The sequence below is a fragment of the Athalia rosae genome, chromosome 3, assembly GCF_917208135.1.
Source record: "Athalia rosae chromosome 3, iyAthRosa1.1, whole genome shotgun sequence".
Classification (NCBI taxonomy): domain Eukaryota; kingdom Metazoa; phylum Arthropoda; class Insecta; order Hymenoptera; family Athaliidae; genus Athalia; species Athalia rosae.
In genome coordinates, this window is record NC_064028.1 from 19,463,574 (window position 1) to 19,486,816 (window position 23,243).

The following is a 23,243-nucleotide window of genomic DNA, read 5'->3' on the forward strand; positions in this document are numbered from 1 at the left end:
AATTAATCTCAATTTAATTCGTGAGCCTTCTTTTTCTTTCGTCGCGTTTCGCGCGCGACACATTTTCGTCTTTTTTCGGGTACATTACGCGAAAATGAATTACGGTACATACCTATTGAGGAGAATATAAATATGATTATTGAACGCACAACAACTTTCGTGTATATAGCAATACCTCCGCTCAAACATATCGTCGGGGTCGGAGAAAAGAGGAGCGGAAATTTCAACCGACAACGTCATTTAATATGTGCATGCAACGCGTGCTGCACGGCTATATGATATACCTTGTGTACGTACGTACATTATATACATACGTCGTCCATATATATACCCTTATTTGCTTGTATTGCCAAAACTGTGTCAGAGAAAGTTAAGTGCCACCAGGTGTGCTTCGCGTTACATACATATATTCCGATTCAAACTCAAAGCAATTTTCCGCGACTCATTGTCGGATATGAGATAATATAATGTCAACAATTTTGACTCGAGGGAATTGTCAATTATTACGTACGATTATCAAGAACAATGACTGTCTCGCGAATTTTCGACACGCGATGACATTCGACGAATGGGGTGTACAGAAATCTTTTGGAAGTTATCGGCCTGCGAATGTATGCGTACGGTAATTTTTCTCTTTTTCCTTCTCGTCTTCGTTTTTTTCGTTTATTGCTTAATTTATTTTTCACAAAATTGAGATAATACCACTTAGCACTTCGACACCTGTTATTTCAGCGGTTCCCCCCCACCCCCTCTCGTCGCCCTCCTCGCCCCACCGCCGAGCTCATCGTTGTAGATATTATCTTGATCCCCTCAAAATTGATCCTCTTAGCACCGCGCGCGCGGCTCTGTGTATAACGGACGGAGAGGGCGACGGGAGGGTTAGAGGGGAAAAAGGAAAGAGGAACGAGGAGTGAGGAGTGAGACGACCCGTTGCAAAAAACCTCGCGACGGACGAACCGAAATTACCCGACGATTTGTCGCGTAAAAAACGTTGATGAATAAATTAGAGAATGACAAGAAGGGGTATCTATTGTCTCAATTTTTACAGGCGATCGATCGTACGGACCGGACTGCACGACTCTACACGTAGATTCCCCGTGGATGCGTGCGTGCGATATATCGAATCTCTTGTAAACCGCGCGCGATCGAATCTTCGCCTCCGTTACGGGGGAAGGGGAGGAGGTCAACGGTCAGAGTTCGGCGACCCCCGGGTCTCGGTCAACGACCACAAGGGCACGATCCGTCCGATCGTCACGAAGATCGGAATAATATATATAAGAGGAGCGCATAGATCGAGGTAGATTTCGGCGATCCGTATAGTAGTCCCCGTTGAAATTTGTCCCCCGTATATATATATATACATGTCATATGTACATATGGGTGTACGGGTATACTGGGCGCGTGTGGATATAAAAGGTGTTCTCGACTCGCGGTAACACGGAAAATAAGAAAAAGGGTAACAAAAAAGAAGATCGCCCTCTTCGTGCGTAGTAGCGTGGGTGTACGTGTACGTGTTGTACATACATACGTATATATGTATGTATACGGTATATGTATATTTAACGTACTAAACGCGTCTTGAGTGGGTGGTTACAACGTCGAGAAGAGATTAAGTGGTCGGTACCGGTGCAGCGGGTCAGTTCGTACCGCGGCATCCCGATGCACACGGTATACCTATACCTAACAACGTATCGAATGCTGAAATTTATCGTCGCTTATGAAGCTCGTGAATCTATTTTGTCCCTCTATATATGGATGAGAAAATCTTGTACCAAAAAGAAATGCAAGGGAGGCGATTTTTGATATTCAGATTATAATGACAATATTAAAACGCGAATTTTTCCCACCCAATGATTACTCGATCGATTGCATGAGTGGATGATTTTGGCTTTCAGATTTGGGTTCCTGAGCTGATGATATGTGAGATTACTCTTGAAGAACCAAAAAAAAAATCAATTTTCGAGTAAAAAATGAATCATTTTTTTAAATAGGTTTAATGTGCTTTTCTTACGTATTTTGATCTCAGGAATCCGAATCTGGAAAAAAAATTTATCTATCTCTAAAATTGACCGAGTTATCGCCGAATTTCAGCTTTTTAGGGTCAAAAATAAAAAATTGATCTTCGAAACTATCTTCATGTATTTTGAGTACAGGAATCCGAATCCAGAAGAAGAATTGATCTAACTGCGAAAATTACCGAGTTATCCCCATTTTTTCGCATTTTTTGGTACAAATTTGGGGATATCTCGAAGAGAAAAAATCGTAGCTCAATTTGGACAACGGATTCGTGTTCCTGAGGTCAAAATACATGAGAAAAGTGCTATACGATCAATTCTTATTCTCTCAGATTCAAATTCCTGGGTACGAATCACATTGAAATAGACGATAAAATGAATTTTTTATTCTTGATCCCGAAAAGCTGAAAATTGGCGATCACTCGGTCAATTTCAGAGATAGATCAATTCTTTTTTCAGAATCGGATTCCTGAGGTCAAAATACATGAGAAAACGTGTCATACGATCAATTCGCGAGAAAAAAAAAATTTGGCCCAAAAATCCCGGAAGGGATTTGAACCCGTGCCATTTATCGATTTTTGGGTCAAAAATCAACATTTTTTTTTCTTGGGTTTCCCATGCTATTCTCATGTATTTCGATCTCAGAAATTCGAATCTGAAAGCCAAATTGATCTATCTGCGAAAATTACCGAGTTATCCCCATTTTTTCGCATTTTTTAGTACAAATTTGGGGATATCTCGAAGAGAAAAAATCGTAGCTCAATTTGGACAACGGATTCGTGTTCCTGAGGTCAAAATACATAAGAAAAGTGCTATACGATCAATTCTTATTCTCTCAGATTCAAATTCCTGGGTACGAATCACATTGAAATAGACGATAAAATGAATTTTTTATTCTTGATCCCGAAAAGCTGAAAATTGGCGATCACTCGGTCAATTTCAGAGATAGATCAATTTTTCTTTCAGAATCGGATTCCTGAGGTCAAAATACATGAGAAAACGTGTCATACGATCAATTCGCAAGAAAAAAAAAATTTGGCCCAAAAATCCCGGAAGGGATTTGAACCCGTGCCATTTATCGATTTTTGGGTCAAAAATCAACATTTTTTTTTCTTGGGTTTCCCATGCTATTCTCATGTATTTCGATCTCAGAAATTCGAATCTGAAAGCCAAATTGATCTATCTGCGAAAATTACCGAGTTATCCCCATTTTTTCGCATTTTTTGGTACAAATTTGGGGATATCTCGAAGAGAAAAAATCGTAGCTCAATTTGGACAACGGATTCGTGTTCCTGAGGTCAAAATACATGAGAAAAGTGCTATACGATCAATTCTTATTCTCTCAGATTCAAATTCCTGGGTACGAATCACATTGAAATAGACGATAAAATGAATTTTTTATTCTTGATCCCGAAAAGCTGAAAATTGGCGATCACTCGGTCAATTTCAGAGATAGATCAATTTTTCTTTCAGAATCGGATTCCTGAGGTCAAAATACATGAGAAAACGTGTCATACGATCAATTCGCAAGAAAAAAAAAATTTGGCCCAAAAATCCCGGAAGGGATTTGAACCCGTGCCATTTATCGATTTTTGGGTCAAAAATCAACATTTTTTTTTCTTGGGTTTCCCATGCTATTCTCATGTATTTCGATCTCAGAAATTCGAATCTGAAAGCCAAATTGATCTATCTGCGAAAATTACCGAGTTATCCCCATTTTTTCGCATTTTTTGGTACAAATTTGGGGATATCTCGAAGAGAAAAAATCGTAGCTCAATTTGGACAACGGATTCGTGTTCCTGAGGTCAAAATACATAAGAAAAGTGCTATACGATCAATTCTTATTCTCTCAGATTCAAATTCCTGGGTACGAATCACATTGAAATAGACGATAAAATGAATTTTTTATTCTTGATCCCGAAAAGCTGAAAATTGGCGATCACTCGGTCAATTTCAGAGATAGATCAATTTTTCTTTCAGAATCGGATTCCTGAGGTCAAAATACATGAGAAAACGTGTCATACGATCAATTCGCAAGAAAAAAAAAATTTGGCCCAAAAATCCCGGAAGGGATTTGAACCCGTGCCATTTATCGATTTTTGGGTCAAAAATCAACATTTTTTTTTCTTGGGTTTCCCATGCTATTCTCATGTATTTCGATCTCAGAAATTCGAATCTGAAAGCCAAATTGATCTATCTGCGAAAATTACCGAGTTATCCCCATTTTTTCGCATTTTTTGGTACAAATTTGGGGATATCTCGAAGAGAAAAAATCGTAGCTCAATTTGGACAACGGATTCGTGTTCCTGAGGTCAAAATACATAAGAAAAGTGCTATACGATCAATTCTTATTCTCTCAGATTCAAATTCCTGGGTACGAATCACATTGAAATAGACGATAAAATGAATTTTTTATTCTTGATCCCGAAAAGCTGAAAATTGGCGATCACTCGGTCAATTTCAGAGATAGATCAATTTTTCTTTCAGAATCGGATTCCTGAGGTCAAAATACATGAGAAAACGTGTCATACGATCAATTCGCAAGAAAAAAAAAATTTGGCCCAAAAATCCCGGAAGGGATTTGAACCCGTGCCATTTATCGATTTTTGGGTCAAAAATCAACATTTTTTTTTCTTGGGTTTCCCATGCTATTCTCATGTATTTCGATCTCAGAAATTCGAATCTGAAAGCCAAATTGATCTATCTGCGAAAATTACCGAGTTATCCCCATTTTTTCGCATTTTTTGGTACAAATTTGGGGATATCTCGAAGAGAAAAAATCGTAGCTCAATTTGGACAACGGATTCGTGTTCCTGAGGTCAAAATACATGAGAAAAGTGCTATACGATCAATTCTTATTCTCTCAGATTCAAATTCCTGGGTACGAATCACATTGAAATAGACGATAAAATGAATTTTTTATTCTTGATCCCGAAAAGCTGAAAATTGGCGATCACTCGGTCAATTTCAGAGATAGATCAATTTTTCTTTCAGAATCGGATTCCTGAGGTCAAAATACATGAGAAAACGTGTCATACGATCAATTCGCAAGAAAAAAAAAATTTGGCCCAAAAATCCCGGAAGGGATTTGAACCCGTGCCATTTATCGATTTTTGGGTCAAAAATCAACATTTTTTTTTCTTGGGTTTCCCATGCTATTCTCATGTATTTCGATCTCAGAAATTCGAATCTGAAAGCCAAATTGATCTATCTGCGAAAATTACCGAGTTATCCCCATTTTTTCGCATTTTTTGGTACAAATTTGGGGATATCTCGAAGAGAAAAAATCGTAGCTCAATTTGGACAACGGATTCGTGTTCCTGAGGTCAAAATACATAAGAAAAGTGCTATACGATCAATTCTTATTCTCTCAGATTCAAATTCCTGGGTACGAATCACATTGAAATAGACGATAAAATGAATTTTTTATTCTTGATCCCGAAAAGCTGAAAATTGGCGATCACTCGGTCAATTTCAGAGATAGATCAATTTTTCTTTCAGAATCGGATTCCTGAGGTCAAAATACATGAGAAAACGTGTCATACGATCAATTCGCAAGAAAAAAAAAATTTGGCCCAAAAATCCCGGAAGGGATTTGAACCCGTGCCATTTATCGATTTTTGGGTCAAAAATCAACATTTTTTTTTCTTGGGTTTCCCATGCTATTCTCATGTATTTCGATCTCAGAAATTCGAATCTGAAAGCCAAATTGATCTATCTGCGAAAATTACCGAGTTATCCCCATTTTTTCGCATTTTTTGGTACAAATTTGGGGATATCTCGAAGAGAAAAAATCGTAGCTCAATTTGGACAACGGATTCGTGTTCCTGAGGTCAAAATACATAAGAAAAGTGCTATACGATCAATTCTTATTCTCTCAGATTCAAATTCCTGGGTACGAATCACATTGAAATAGACGATAAAATGAATTTTTTATTCTTGATCCCGAAAAGCTGAAAATTGGCGATCACTCGGTCAATTTCAGAGATAGATCAATTTTTCTTTCAGAATCGGATTCCTGAGGTCAAAATACATGAGAAAAGTGCCATATGATCAATTTTCTAAAATAAAAATTTTCGGTCAAAATTTGAAAAAATCGTAAGGGGTACCCCTTGGAAAAATCTCAAATTTTGGCCAAAAATTTTTATTCTTTAGAATTGATCGTATGGCACTTTTTTTACGTATTTTGACCTCAGGAACGCGAATCCTTTGTCCAAATTAAGCTACGATTTTTTCTCTTCGATATATCCTCAAATTTATGCCAAAAATCGCGAAAAAATCGGGATAACTCGGTTATTTTTGCAGATGGATCAATTTTTCTTTCGATTCGAATTCCTGAGCTCGAATCACATCGAGATGTTAAATACTTTATAAGTTATTCGAATAAAAATGATGGGAAACTGAAAGAAAATACAGACTTATACGTAAGAAAATATTCAAAAATTCATAAAAAATAGGCAAATATTTTTGCATCAGCTAACGATGCATGGCAACAATTTCTTAGCGAATCTTTTAAACCACCCCAATGTCAATGAACGTCGACGAATACCTATTTCGAAGCGAATCGAGCCTGGCATCGAAAAGTTGTTAAGTTTCTGTGTTCCGGCGTGTGTCGGTGGCGCCTTAATAAAAAAAAAAAAAAAAAAAAAAAAATAGACAAACAACGGTCAATACCCGTGACACGTACCCATATATTTCCGAATCAATGAAATCCTTGTCTCTTTCATTCCTTATCCTCTCTTCAAACATTCGAACGCCGCGTTTCTACGTTTCTCCGGAGTCGTAGAAATAAAAATAATAAAAAAGAAAAAAAAAAAAAAAAAAAAAGAAGTACTCGGACGACGGACGCTCGTTGTTGAACGTGAAACGTAACGCGGTGTAACCTAGGTATCGGCAAACCGGAGGCATTAGAATTATGCGACGGAGGGTGAGACGGTGTTCATAGGTGAGGTATACCTACGTGTCCAAAGGTTCTAAACTCTCGAACGTTGATACGCGTGTGCGCGCACACGGATGAAAATATAATCTCTAATCAATCTCTGTCAGCCCGAGGTATTGTCGCGAACGATAATCCGGGCTTGGACCACCTGGACTCTCAACAATGGTTCAATTATATACGATTCGGAAAGTGGACCGTGTGCTTCGAGAGACCGTCCGTACGAACGCGACCGACCTGACTTTGCAACGTGTAGCGCGTCACCTGCGCCGAATCAGGTGACGCTACATACGTATACGTACGTTGTACGTTGTATAAGCCGTAATAACGATAAAAATATCACCGAAATAACCGCTACTCGGTCGATTCGATGTGAAACATTGATACCCGTTAGCCCGCTTTGTTTCGTTTTTTCACCTCGATCCGTACGAAAACCTCAAGTTTCCAACGCGTAAAATTGTCGAAAAGTATGTGACGCGACGTCGACATTATGCACACCGGTATACGCGTATAACTGTATATCAATCTTTCGATTCCGCGGCGATGCGGACGACGCAACGCATCGGGTTACAATATTTGTAGAACGGGGAAACGTGCGAATATATCGTTTTCGACGATCTACGGTGTTCCGAAATTCATAGTACATGTACATATATATTGAATTCACGCCATTTCTGTTTTGTCACAGCCGTTTCGACGGTGTAGAGAGGATTCGATATGATCTGCAGCGGTGCAACGCAAAACCATAGTAGGTGGTGTATACTGTAGGGTAGCTACGTGTTTACCAACATACGCGATTATACACGTGCAACGGCGGTACCTCGCAAACCGGAACTGACTCGGGAAACCATTTTTTATACTGACAAATAGCCTTTTGCGGCTTATCGGATTTTACAATGCGCACGAGATCACAACCCCGCACTTCCAACGATATATCGCCTACCCTCCCCCCCCCCCCCCCCCCCCCCCCGGGCGGTCGAAACGCGGCGACGATCAAATTTTTCGAAATTTTCAATTTTTGCCTTCGGCTTACCCCGACCTTCGTTTATTTAATTTTTACTCTTCGTTCTTCTCAGACTCTGACTAATTCCCGTTCCGTTCGGCAATTTTTTCGATCATCTCACCCGAAATCTTTCTTGGGTGAAAAATTCCCGAAAACCTGTCGACACCGTTCGACGTATTTCCCGCTATTTTTTCACGACGTGGAAATTATCAGTGTCGCTCGTTCGTCGACTCACTGGATCGTTGCGATTGAGATTTCCGATCGAAACTCATCGTCGTTATATACCCGGCTCATTGTCGGTTGCGTAACTCCGACAAAGAAAAATCAGAAAATAATCGAGTCGTATCCGATCCATTTATTCCGGCTAGTATTGCGGTACGACTGTATAGACGCGAGATGCAGGTACAACGTTATCCGTAATACTCGGTTTCTCAGAGCGTCGGTTCACTGACTAAAATGATTGTTCATTTCCACTTCGACGTATAATACACATTGCCCACGATCTCGCCACTCTTCTACAGTAATAAAACTTTGTAGAAAAATGATAAAAATTATTTCAACACATTTCGCCTTATTTTCAAACGAACGATATTCGCTGGATCGTTCGAAAAAAAAAAAAAAAAAAACTCACGCGTTTAGCGAAAACGAAATAAAAATCGACGAGAAAAAAAAAATATATATATATATATACATATGTATACGAACGAAGCGAAGGAAACGTGTACGTAAAATTGCGGGATATCGGGAGCAAGGTGAATAAATTTCTCAACCAAACGAAAAAGAAAAAGTAAAGAGTCGGGTGGAGGAAAAAAAAAGTCGGTTGAAAAGTGAAAACAATTTTTCATCCGGTAGTAGCCCGTCGCTGTCGAAGTATGGAAAGGGGTTTTTCAGCAGCCTAATACAGCCGAACAGGGGAATATCTCTCTCTCTCTCTCTCCACCCCGTGTGTAGTACGTTGTCGTTAAATCACAGAAACGGGCCTCTGTTATTGACCTCGTCGACAAATTTATCGTCAGGGAGACTCCGCAGCAGCACCACCGAACCAACAGAAGAGAGTCGCGCCAACCCACGCGCTTGTGGATATAATACACCGAACAACGACGAACCGACAAACCTACGTCTATATACTCGCCATGTTTATGTACACCGCGGTCACCCCCGCGCACCCCTCTCGGTATATAGCTCCGGAATATACGTACGTATATGCAGTAATAATCGCGAGTGTATACTTAAAAACGTTGAGTCGAAATAGATTCGTTCCAATAAGTTCTAACGTATCCCCGATTTCTAACGTTTCCCAACAAAATTGGCGAAGAATAGGCGTATAGTATAAAAAAATCGGTATTCGAAAACACGGATGCGAATGGGGCGTGAAAATGATAGCGAAAAGTGTACAAATATTGTATCTATAATGAGCGAGAAAACATTACGGTTTTGAAAAAATCCTCGGGACAGACGCGGAGGTGATACAAGTTTTAAAACCTTTTAGCACCTCTCGAGTGAAAGTCAACGGGAAGATGGGGAGACGAAGAGTCGATTATGTGTGCGGACAGAGAGACGAGGACGGAAATCTTGGCGAATTAAGAATCGATGGAAGATTAAGGAGAAGAAGAAGAAGAAGAAGAAGAAGAAGAAGAAAAAGAAAAGCCTACGACGAACGGAATTTCAATAAACCTATATGGAACACGATGAAAAATGATCAATTATAATTTTCCGTGTATAATAAATAGGATCCGACTAACTAAACTCCAGAATCTCCGTCAGCGGACTTATAACCGTCAGTTTAACCCGGGTAAGTTTTAATCTCTGGGCTCGATAACAGCTTTAATTAGAGCTATGAGGTTGTGAGCCGGGGCTAAACTAAGTATGTATTATACGTACGTAGATCCGTGAACGTGTGTGCGTATCTCACGAGTGTGTGTAACGCACCTATACACACGTACGTAGGCGGCGGCGGCGGCGGCGGCGGAGGCGGCGGTGGTGGTGGGTATGTTTAGTTTTTAGTTAGACGTAGCTACACGCCGAGGTAATTAAAACCTTGATTAATGTACGTGTCCATCGTTCGCTCTAATGAACTTTCACGGCGCACCTGGAAAGTCTAAAGTCCAAACGTTTGCCCGCTGCCTCTCGGCCTGTATATTGACTCGGTGTTGTATAATATATATATATATACGTATAAGGTATACACACGTATACCTTACAACTCCTTCTCTCGGCAACTGCTCGCTTCGACCGAAATAATATGCGATAAAAATAATCATCACGACGACTACGACTACGACGACGATAATAACAACAATAATACAAGACATTCGATGATAATCACAATAATCGAAGCGTCGAACGTTATCCTCAAAAACGGATGTGGAAACGACGCATCGCGTTAACGTAATTTTTTTTTTTTTTTTTTACATATTCAAATAATTAATTGGCTCGGTCGAACCGCCGATGAACATGCACGGCGTAATTCAATTATACCCATACCTGCGCCCGTACGTGGTACCTATCCACGCTTAGGTAAGTGTCGTGTATAATTTTATAACGAGAAATAGAAAGTGTTGAAAGATTATCTTTTGATATACATATATATAATTATACGCGGCTATAGGTATACGGCGCACGTGATAGCTCTCTCTTACTTATTAATTGCGAACCGAATGTTCGTCGCGGGTCGTACGCCGTGCGTACGGCACTGGATGTACGCAGGTACGCAGGTACGCAGGTACGCAGGTATAATGTCCACGCGTTATATTCACCGAGGTTGAAAGCGCGGTGAGACGCGAAGATATGTACGTATGGATACGTATATACGAAAGTCGACGCCATGAGAACGAGGCGAACGACGAGCGAACGGAGCTTGCTTGCCGGTGCCTGTGCCTGTGCCCTGTGCGAGATATACCGAAGAACGCGGTGAGAGACGAGAGTTATGGGAGATGAAATTAAAAGTCAAATTAAACAGCGTCTTAACTGGTACAAGCTCATTAACCGGTATCACGAAATCAATCACTCCGCGCGACGTTCCTACGGCGGTCTGAACGGACGCAATAACGGCGATGCTGCACTCCGAGCGATTCCTGCGAGTCTTTGAAATAAAAAAGAGGAACCTTCGGACGAAAGAAATATAACCGCTCGTATCCGCGGTTATGGTTTCGAAAAACGAGTAGACGAATCGACGATTCTTTGAACTCTGCGTCGGAGTTGATCGAGAAAAAGAGAGAGAGAGAGAAAAAAAAATAATCGAATTTTTCTCGACGGATTTTCGAATATTTTGAAAACGAGCGAAATTACAACGACCATATCCGGATACGGCGAATGTGGATGAGCGAGTGAAAAATACTCGGACACGTAATGGCAACGCGTTAATTAATTATCGTAATCATGCCGTGGGTAATATATAAACATTTCTACGTAAATAGTAGGTATAACCGATAATATATATTATGGTCTATTAATTCCGTATCCCTTTTACACCGTATAACACAGCGGAGCCACGTTTCGCAACGATTATTATATGCGTGTATACCTGTCTACTACCTGTTCGCACCTTTATAATCTCTCGATCAAGGATATACGCAATATATAGATAAAAATATCATGGATGCAAGTCGCGATCGTTTAGCTAGAACGAATTTCGTTGTACGAGAACGACTCCTAGAGTGCGGTGGAATATAGAATAAACTTTACGTAAATTCACTGGAAACGACATGATCATGTTTTAAAAGAGATAAATCGTCATCGCGTCATGTCGATAGGACTTTCTCTAAATACCCTGCCACCGGAATTCGAATTTCATTGCATTTTCGACGATTCTTTTATTTCTTACGATTATTTGTAAAAATTACCTTCGAATACGCGCTGCAGTTATTACACACACATCTCCGCGTCAATTTCTCCGACAATACTTTAATCCACCTCGTTTGCGTACGTGCGTAATTAGACGGGATGACATATCCCTACGGATACTGCAACAATCGGAGTAATTAGTTTTCAACGATTTAATCAAGCGCAACCGTATTAGATACGTACGTACGTGAAAAAAAGTTCGACTATACCGTTGGGCTATAACGACTCCTTTATTTCTTTGTCCGTTCATTTTTTTTTTTCCTATTTTTTATTCTTACAAAAATTAATTTTTCCTTCGTTATAAATTCGTTGTATCGTTCGGTTGACAAATTATTTATTTATTTTTTTTTCTCTTCTGTTTTTTTCATCTCATCTTACTCTGGACATTGTGTATTCGTACACGTGATATTCGTGTGTACGTTCGGCAACATAAATTTATATTTCAATAACTGTAAATGGCTGAGCTTTACACCGGTCGGTGCAGGGTGAATTGTGACGGGTGTGGCAGCGTGTGTGTCCCTTGATTGGACGCATTGATTCGAACAAATTCCGACTCTCAGCAATATTTAATAATTAGTGTAAAAATTGAAAATCACAAACCCGCGTCCCCTTTCCCCCCCCCCCCCCTCCACCCCTTCCAAGCCTTTTTCCCCCGTCCATTCATCCCTGCCCTGCCCGTCCGCCTACCTGCCACTAGACGCAATTGAGTTTGTAATTAAAAAATTAATTGACCAAAAAAATAAAACTACCCTCATATATACCAACCAAACGAACGAACGAACGAACGAACGAACGAACGAACGAACCGACCAACCGACGCATTATACATACCTACCCACTTGTGTATGTATAGGTATACATAATGTTATATATTACCCACTCCCGTAGATCGTCATGGTACACACGAGCAATAATTAATGATAATTTGAAGAGAGGTGTGTAAGGAAAGAAAAAACGACGATCTAAGATCCTCGCAGGTGGAATTTTTCAATAAACTGGAAGCGTACGAGATTTTACCTGATTTTATTCCCCGCGATATATTCAATATTCTCTCTAGGCTTGAAAGAAAAATATTACAACCGAGCTGCAGGGCTCGGTGGCGTCGAAGAGGAGAAAAAAAAAAAGAAAAAAGAAAAAAAAAGAAAAAGAAAAAGGAAACGATAAAAAGAAACGAAACTCTTGTCTCGCAGGTAGCCAATTAACACTCTTCGCTCTTCGGGCGTATAAGACATGCACGCCTAACGTGCGCCAGGTGCTAATTGTAGACTTTGGTCAGACATGTATATATACTCTCGAATAAAAAAATTCCTCAGCGTTAATACTTTGTACGGGTAGATGTAACACGCGTGTATCTACTCGTGTACAACACCTATGTCGTGTAGTTCGAACGTTACGTAACCGAAAAATTCTCGAATCTCACGATCGGTATGTCGACCCTGTCCTACGATCGGCTGCAGCCTCGATAGTTGAAATCGGCCGATTTCCGTACTGAGATACGTAAGCGGATCTGGAGGAAGAAGGTCTAAATTTTCCGATTTTCTTTTTATTTCGGGTCAGAAAAAAACCAGAGAACTATACATACACCTGTCCGGTTGTTGCGGAGTATACGAATGACAACGTTGGTACAGATACGCTAATAACAAAGGCGGGAATTTATTCATGTGCGAAAATAAATCGCGTGAAAAGAAAAAACAAACAAAGAAAAAAAAAAAAAAAAAGATTCGTCGCAAGTAGGTATTTCGAATCCTATAGCCGCTTTTGTATCTCTTTCCTTTTCTCTCTTCTACGGCGACGGAACCGCGAGAGATCCGCAACGGCTGTATACCGAAGCAAATACGAAGGAAAAAAAAAAAAAAGCGGCGAAGATAAGATGCAGGAGAGACACGGAGATTAAAACACGCAATAACGGTGATATTCCGGTGTACAAATGTATACGTAAACCGTAGGTTCGCTACCACTACGAACGTATTTTGTACCTACGAGAGGAAAGGTTGTCGTTCTCTTTCTCGCTCCGTTCCCCGTATAACCCCGTCCCTTCTTTCCACCGTCTTCTTCTCACAAGTTTTCTCTCTCAATTTCTGGATTTGATTGAATTTTTTCAGCGGGAAGAAATGTTTCCATCAAATGAATCCGTCGAAATATTGCATTCCAACTCGCGCGCGATCCAATTTTTCGTTTAATAAAAGTAAAGATATAGATATATATTACATCTATATCCAGCACATCTACATCTACATCCGCATTTATATATATATATATCTGTATCTATACGCGGTACACATACACAAGATACGGAATTCCCCAGGTTTATAGACATCGGCCGATCTCCTTCACGGTTCTACCTGCGGTCTGTACACTATATTGAACGTATACCGTACGTACGTACATGTGTAACAGGGCGGAGAACTTTGTCTCACAGCGATATCTTCGATTCGTGAGGGTCGCCAAAAATTTTCATTTTTTTTCGACCCCCCCCCCCAAAGTGTAAACGCTTGAAAAAAAAAAAACCATAAAAAGAAGAGCAGTCGAATTTCGATCTTGGGTGTACAGCGATAATTATATTCACCTCGCAGCGACGTCGATTCATCATTTTTTATACCATACCCAGTACTGTAATGGCAATCCTATTACACAGAGGGTTTGGGAAACAAGCTTCTTATACATGTGATACGTGTATCTAGAAGAAAAGCAATAAAATCGATGGATATATAGAAAAGTACGTATACGTAGACACACGCGCACACACACACACACACACACGGGTACGGTATATACACGTCATGTATACATATACATGTGTATAAAGTGAAGAGGAATTCGGCGAGTAAAAACATTGGCTTTTCCTCAGGGTTCATTCCCTTAATCGAAGACGTGAAAATTCCAAGATGCTATCCGCTAAGAAGCATCAAGGACAAAGCCAGCGCGAGAAAGAGGAGAATAAAGAGGGAAAAGGGAGAGAGAGAAGGGAAAGAGAGTCTGAGGCAGCAGCAGCAGCAGCAGCAGCAGCGGTAGCAACTACTACAACATCGAGTCCATTCAATCTAATACTTCTACTTCTACTTCCACTTCTACCGGACAGGAACAACCGTTTCAACGCGCACCCTCCACAACCCGGGGCCGGACACACCGGCGTGCTTAGGGGTGGTTTAATATCGGATAATTGAATCCCCCCGCCCTTTCGACGCTCCCTCCGACCACCCGTCTCCGCACGCCGAGTAGCGGACTCCGACTTTTACTTACCTTGGTCTCTCTACTGTACGTACCTACCTACCTACCTATCTCTCTTGCTCTTTCGCGTGCCCAAAGATTTTTTTTCATCTTTTTTTTTTTTTTTTCCGCATCGCATCGTTTCCCCCAAAAATACACGAAGAAAATAAAAATCGGATTACAAATGTGTTTCGGTTATTTTTCCTCTTGTATATATATACATTTATTATATTTCTATTAAACTACCATGAATCATATATATATATATATATATATATATATAACGCTTCCACCCGACGACAAGAAAACTATGTATGTGGTACGTACAGATGGGAGAAAGAGTACCCTTGCACGAGGATGCTGCTACGGTTATATAAAATGCAGTTTCCCAGGAGAATCGTGACCAGATTGTTCGAGGTAGGTATACCGTATACATATTTTTATAAAAATGAACAGGGAACTTTGTATACGTACGAGAATCTAAACGGAGGGTGTAAAATTATCGTAGCTTGTGTGGGGATTACATTTCTCTCTTTCTCTTCCTCTCTCCCTCTCTCTCTCTTTTTCATTCCACATGTATATACATATATCGTTGTACTCCAACGGTAAGGAATGCGAACGTAGAACGAATCTAAGAATCCAGATAACAAAACTGCAGGCAAGAGAAAGAACGAGAATAGAAATGAAGCAACGAAAAAAATTTAATTGAAATTAATACATGAATAGACCTAAGTAATCCGAGCGGTGCAGATAATGGAGATAATTTCTTCGGATCAAGAGACTCGGGTATAAGTCCCGCGCAGAGTACGTACGTTTAAAAAGAACGAAACGACACCGACTGGCGACTGGCGACTGATCCTTACGGTTGAGAGATATGGAAAAGCGCCGTAGGGTTTAGCGCCTGTTTTATTAAAAATCTCCTGAATCATTGGCATTTCGGGGATCGTAATTTGGATGTATTTCTAGCACCTTCAAACCCTACAACTTTTTTGTACGTCAAAAGTTTGTCTCGCACCAGCTCATCCTTCCGAGTAATCGAAATGGTTCAATTAAAACAGGAGACTCTGTACGTACATATGTCTTTGGGATGTGGATAAAATTTTCGACCGAAGACTTTCCTTTATCTCAACGTTATGCAAGGATTTATTTCCATAGATTTCATCTGCGATTTGAACTGATTCTGGATTTGTGTGCAAGGTGATAATTTTGTAGGAATATCGGTTATAAAGTGTTTGAGTTAAATAATATTGTGTTCGTACACATATGTAACATACCTATATACATTTTACATATATATATATCTAAAGACGAATACCGTGTACCATACCATGCCTTATGCAGAGAGTAAACGCATGCCAAGAGCTATTGATCGACTAGACTCGCTATACCATGGTCCGCAGGTGAAGTATCTAGAATCTATACGTTATTCGGAAACATTATACTTCGTACGTGAAAATAGCGGTAAGATCATCGAAGAGTTCATCTTTCCCATTCAGCAGCAATTGTCAAGGCGGACGAAATGAATGAGATTTGAAAACATTCGTGTAAACTAGAAGGGGGTAAAAAACCGGACATATCAAGTACGCGTAGAGGATATAAGGTATCAGGCGTACGAGTGTTTAGTGTATGTGTGTATGTTTAATTTATATACCTGTACACGGTCTACGTATTACATACATACGTGTAACCGTGTAACCATGTCAGGCCCATACGCGCGAGGTTGAGGTGCGCGCGGCCGTTGGAGTCAGGCAAAATGGGATAATGAAATTGCACTCATCGTGTGAAATTTAATATTAATCCTGGATGTAATACGAGAGACTCTCCCAGTGATTCCCAACCGATTTTCTAAATTTTAAGAGAGATGACCCTTTATAAGAATTACTTTACACTCCTGTCCTATAGCCCCCCCTCCCCCTGCCCCCGTCGCGTCGCCGCGCCGCGCTGCAAAAAAAGAGTAAATAAATAAAAAGAAAAGAAAAAATGAATGAGAAAAAAAACCATTCGTCGAATGGAACAAAGTGTACGATTGCATACATCCGTTCGGAATCATTCGGTTCCGTTTCGCGAGATGTGGGTACAAAAATTTCATCGAATTATCGAAAGCAACAAGTAGTTCGTTCGCTTCCGAGACAATATAATAATTCTATTTATACGTGTATCTACGTGCGGGAATAAAATTTTGAAGAAAATATATTCCCCGTAAGAAATGCAAAGCAGAGATATACGCGGTGGCGACGACGCGAAGTGATATGAAATCCCGAGTACAAGGGGTCTTTAAAAATCTCTCAGGTGAAGTGCATCCCCGAGGAGTTGGGAACCGCGACAACGTTCAAGTGACGAGCGTCTTGTTAAAATATTAATTCCGGACTTTTAATGAAAGGCCGCCTTCAGCCTTTTCCCTCGCTCTTTCGCCTCGGCTCAGCCCCTCGTCATTCCTCTCTTATCCCCCTCCCCCCCTCCCCCCTCCTCCCCCTCCCCGCGCGGCCGCCCGATCTTCATTTCTTTCTTTCTAATTTTTTCTGCAATTTATTTTCTTCCTTTTTCTCCGATCTTTTTTTTTTTTCATTTAATTTCTCTACTCATTTTCACTTCTTCTCCGGTTTTTTTCTACGCTGCATTGCGCGTGTAATCCATCGATAGATGTATCGTATACGGGGTGTCTCAAAACTGAGAATAACTGCTGAAACTTCGAGGGGTCATACGAGGGGCGAAGCTGATTAAATTCACGCTTGTAACACGTGCAGGTCCCCGAAATACGATCGATTGGAAAGTCGCACTTCGGAGTCGAAATCTAGACAACCCGCGAAATCCACGATAGACAATCGCGTCGTGTTCGAATGTATATGTATAGCTACGTATCGTCGCTATCGCCAATATTACGTCAAAAGTGTTTTCAATCGTGGGGGTGTTGGTTCGACCCCACATGTCAATCCTCAAAATTATCGCACTTACTTAGTTCCGAGACACCCTGTATACATGACGTGAACTCTTGTGGAAAAATCCACATAGTAGGAGGCTCGTTGAATCGTAGTAAGAACGTCCCGGATAATAATTATTAGAATATTGTTTTGAATATCGTATCTGACGGACTCCACACGTCACCACGTCACGGCTTGTACCATATTTTTCGTTTCTTCGATTTTTTTGTTTTTTCGCGAGAAGATGCAGATTCTCTACGAACAAAGGTGGGGGGGGGGGGAGAGATGTTCGACTATAAAGGGGCGACGCGGGCGCGGTTATAAACGTACGCAAATGGCAGCAACCGAGATATTCGCCAGAGAAGGAGAATGAAAATGAGAAGGAGACGGTACCCGGCGAAAGACCAAGGGAAGAGGGGAGGGAGAGAGAGGGAGAGAGAGAGAGAGGGGAGCTACGGAGCAACAGGGAGTAGGAGAGTGAGAGAGGAAAGGTGAAGGAGGAGGAGGAGGAGGGGTAGGAGGAGGAGGAGGAGGCTGGTCGAAGGTGGCGGTGCAACGTCCTGGGATTCGATACTCGGCGTGCCTCGACGTTCCTGTCTCGCTCCGATTTGCAATCCTGTGCAACCTCCTGCTACGGCTAACCTCCTAGTACCGACAGGACGATTTTGGCGCCATTTGTAACCGCGGTTCCTTCAAATTTATCGGCTGTACGACAGAAAAAAAATAAAAAAAAAAAAAAACAACAACAACAAGTTAAAAAATCTCCGCGCCAAACTAGATTTTGTTCGTTTCACATTTATTTGCTTTATTGTTTTACTTCCATCGCAATCTTTATTCTCCTCTTACGTAGGTACTTTATTGCATTTATTCTCAACGCGATAATAAAATAATAAATCACCTCGTGGTCGTGAATAAATATCCGTATACCGTGTGTTTACCGCGAAAAATCGAGAAAAATCTCCTTTGCGAATAGTTTACGCGCATATAGCGTACACGTTACGTTAACGTTCAGGTACCCTGTGTAACCGGGTTCGATCCGCCAATTCCGAGGCAAAGAAATACGTAAATTCGAAAAGAAGGAAACGACTTGTAAAATAAGAAATTACGCGACAATGATTAAAAAAAAAAAAAAAGATTCGACATCCTACTCCTATATATATACATAAATTTTGATACACGGTGCGGGGTAAACTGCTCTACACCTATACGTATACCTCACCCATACAATTTATGATAAATCTGGAGATATTGGGGAAAAGAGTTATTAGATTAATTAACGTAATCCAAATAGGATCTCATCTTGACGCACAATGTAGTCCGCATAAGGTTTCACCGTCTCTCTCTCTCTCTCTCTCTCCCTCTCTCTCTTTGAGACGTTACAGTACAGATAGCGATACAGGTACATATAAATAAAGCTACGGCACACGTACGACGGTATAGGCCTAGATCATCGGAATATCGCGTGCAACGCGCACCTATATACGTTGCAGATATCATCGCTACGTGCGGTATATAGATTTGCGACTGCACCCCGCGAATCCACCACACACACCCACACGTGTACGTTTATAGGTATGTATATCCTATGTGGGTAGCAGGTACCCGTGAGGATGTGTGCGACGTCTGGTAAACTCGTGTGTATATATACCTATAGGTTCATAGACAAGATAGGTCGTGTGAACAATGGCCTTCGATTAACCCAAGAGCCCTGCAGGGTCTTCGCTAATGGGTAAATTGTGTGCAAAGTCATTTCTCTCTCAAGCGCCGTATAGTATAATACACGTCCTTGTCTGGTGTCTGCAAACGTCTCTTTTGCATAAATTGTTCCTATATACCTACGTACGTACGTACGTACACCTGAATAATACGACGTTCGCCGTCGATTCGATTACTTAGTCACATATCGCGTGTACTTTTTTTTACAACGGTGCGAAAAATAGTGGAATATAGAAAATTTCAACCTCGCACACACGTATCGTATTCAATTATTACACGCGGGTATTCCCGCCAGAGAAAAGGGGTGGAGAGAAGATACGGGCGGAGGGACGTGGAAACGTGTAGGTAGAGACGCGTCCCCGTGTGTGTGTGTGCGCGCGTATACGACGGTTGTATACGTGTACGCGGAAACGCGGGAGTTAGGGGAAGTAGGGGGAAACGCAGAGGACATAATATCTCGGCCGAGATGAGATCCGTATCTTCCTACAGGATTGCTTTGAAAATCGTGCCCCGAATAGCGAAGATTCGGATCTCAGATTTTATATTTGCGAATAAATCAGTTTCTCGCTCGCGCACGCGGTACATTTTAACCCCCCCTCCCCCCTCCCCCCTGTCCCTCAGCCCCCGAAACTCCCAAACATCTCCTCAACTTTCACCCCCCGCAAATCGCCGTGTTCGGATACAGAGACAGGTGTATCGTACGTGTGTGTTACGTACACCCACTTCGCTGCACAGGGGGATAGATAGATATATACGGGTACACGTATGCGAGGAGAGCTGTATAAATATATGCAAAAGGACTCGATAAAAAAAAATGAAATAACAAAATAAAAAGAATATCAGCCGACACGCGTACGGTGGGTGAAAGTTTGCAGAAAAAGAGGCTAATAAATTTCCCGTTCAACCATATTAATTCGAGTAATCGATTTCGAAAATCGCTCGTGCCAGGTTCGGATCGGGAATACAGCGGCGCCGAACGTTTGAGGGACCAGCTTTAAGGGCAGCTTTAAGTACGAGATCGCAGATCGGAGGGTCGAATGCGATGTTCGGATACGGTTTTGAAAAATCTGAAAAAATTACTGATAACTGTGATGATATTTTATACTTACTGTTCGACCGATAGCGATAGGAAATTTTCTTTTTCTGCTTTTGTTCGAACGAATTTACCGAAATCGAGTCGGTAAAAATATGCACGAGCAAACTGCAACGACGTACAGAAGCGATAAAATTCGTAGCACCAGCTGCGCGTTAACGTGCGACTTTATTTTTTTCGTTATTCTTTTTATCACCCACGTGACAATGCGGCGCACTGTATATCGTGTATATCGTGCGATGTAGACCGATTGCGGACGAATTCGTTCTCTCTGATAAAAGAATTTCCGAGGAGAAAAGAAATTTAACTACGAACACAACGTTATTTGTATCGTCGAGTTTTCCGAGTGCACCATTTTTTTTTTTCAAGCAACGAATCGAAAAAATACGAACTACGGTAGCGAGGACAACAATCCACCGCACACTCCCTTGGTTTTGAAATCGATTGAAAATAAGCGCGGGAAAATTCTGTTGCGATCCGTTGCAGATGATCGTTATTCCGTTTCTCGTCTACGAAATAATATTTATCTTACCGCCGGTATCGCAGTTCGTTAAATACGGTAGAACAATGGATATGAAAAAATAAACAACTGTTCGAACCGCACTAATGTTTCGTCATCGTGTACAATTAGCACAGTGGTAATTGATGGGGGTGAAATAAAATAGCAGCAGATCGATATCGAATCAGAGAAATTATAGTTATTTTGTTTCCACCTGTGATGTCAGATACATATTAACCATCCGAAATATTACACATATTTTTTATCAAATATTCTTTCGATGTATACATATAATAACATGTGGTGTGTGTGAAATAATTACGCCCTCCAGAGACGATGGAACGAAGTCGATACAACTGTAATCGAATGAAAATGGTAGCACGAAGCGACGCCAAGTTTTAATTACAGTTTATACACGTTGTATGTCATATTATAATTGAGATGAGAATGACGAAACAATCGTCCGTTCCTACGTCGATTCGCACTCTGTTTATTATTATCGGAGTGACGCGAGGGCGCGACGGCTGCTCGCGGCATACTGACGACGAGATATCGTGTAGCGGTGGTTCTGGTTCCGCCGGTGCACTCCACGCCGCCGGAGGGTTGGGGGTAGTTCCCTCCCTCCGACGGGTAAAACCATGCCGGAGTGACGCGAGGGCGAGAAAGTTGGGAGGGATTTGCGAAACCGAAAAGGGAGTAAAAAATTGATACGGGAGGTGAAGAGAGAGGACCGCGCGGACGGGGCGCCGCGGAGCTACTGAACGTCCGGCGATATTTTCACCAGGCAAAAACTAGACGCAAACGCCATCTCCTGGCGGTAACGCCTCATCTCCAAAGATCCGTTCCCGTTTATCGTATATATATATATACGTATGTCGTCTACCAGTAGCGTAACATCTGCGCGACTTTGTGAGATCCTCCCCAAATTTGTTCCTACGAAAATTCCTCTGCGTGGAAATTCGAATTTTTTCGAAAGGTTGTCTGAAGTGCGAGAGAAATTTTCTTTCGCTCATTGATTCGCCGAGTTTTACAATTTTCCAAAATGATTCAGAAAATCGTCATATAATAGGAGAAATAATCGACTCCGTCGTCAACCTCTTGTGACAAGAATGTTGATCGTTCCCGCCGTCGGATCGCGATCCGAGATAACGTCGTCTCCGAACGAACGTCCGGAAAAATTCCTCATCGTTTCGCACCTGGTTTCCCCCCTCGAACATCCCGCGTATCTGCCTCGGGGGCCCCGCCAACGCGAAGAAAGAGCTCGTTTCATAGGTATCGCGGTATGTGGGCGGGATCGGCGCTAGCGCGCGCGCGCGACCTTCGTCGCTTCTATGCCCGGTGATAAGTCGTCACGACCGGTGGGCGGTACCATTGTAAACTCCGCGTTGAAAAGACCCGTCTGCCATTGGAGGAAAATCACCGGACGAAGCGTCAAACGCGGCGACACCCCCGCGAGTGTATATTAATGCACCTGCCTCGCGTTATTAATCAACCGCTCCCACCCCACCCCCTCCCCCCCACCCGGTGAGACCGACTATCGAGCCTCGAGTGTAATTGTTATTTATATTATTTCAATTTTTCCGTTCTATTATCCCTCGAAGACCTTGGATTCACTCGAACGTTGAGAGGGATCGTACGTTACTCACGTACGTCGTGTACTTGGAATGTTTTTCATTCGAAAATTTTCGAATTTTTTCGCATCACCCCACTCGATGCGGTGAAACAAAGTGCCATAACGATGTAAGCGTGGAGTATATGTATAATTTCGATAATGGTTAGGTTAGGTCAACGTGCTGCGTACCTGTATACCTATATGATTTTATTTTTCTTGTCACATGACCCCGTTAAATAACACCCCCATACATACAAGCGTGTAAATGTCATACGCATAATGTCTATTATATGTGATCATGTAATAATATATGTGATATACATACGGCGTTAACTTATTACGTCCGTTGTATATATATGTACATACATACGTGTTTTTGTACGCGCGCAGGGGGAAAAATG

General features: G+C 41.4%; 1 protein-coding gene across 1 annotated transcript in view; it reads right to left on the reverse strand.

Moving 5' to 3' along the window:
- The window catches only part of LOC105689920 (LIM/homeobox protein Lhx9), a 153,729-nt gene extending 131,739 nt beyond the window's left edge, over window positions 1-21,990 (reverse strand). The window contains exon 1 of the mRNA XM_020854513.2: window positions 20,748-21,990. The gene's annotated coding sequence lies outside the window, so the exon portion shown is untranslated. The remainder of the gene's footprint in view (window positions 1-20,747) is intronic.
- Between the last annotated feature and the right edge of the window lie 1,253 nt (window positions 21,991-23,243).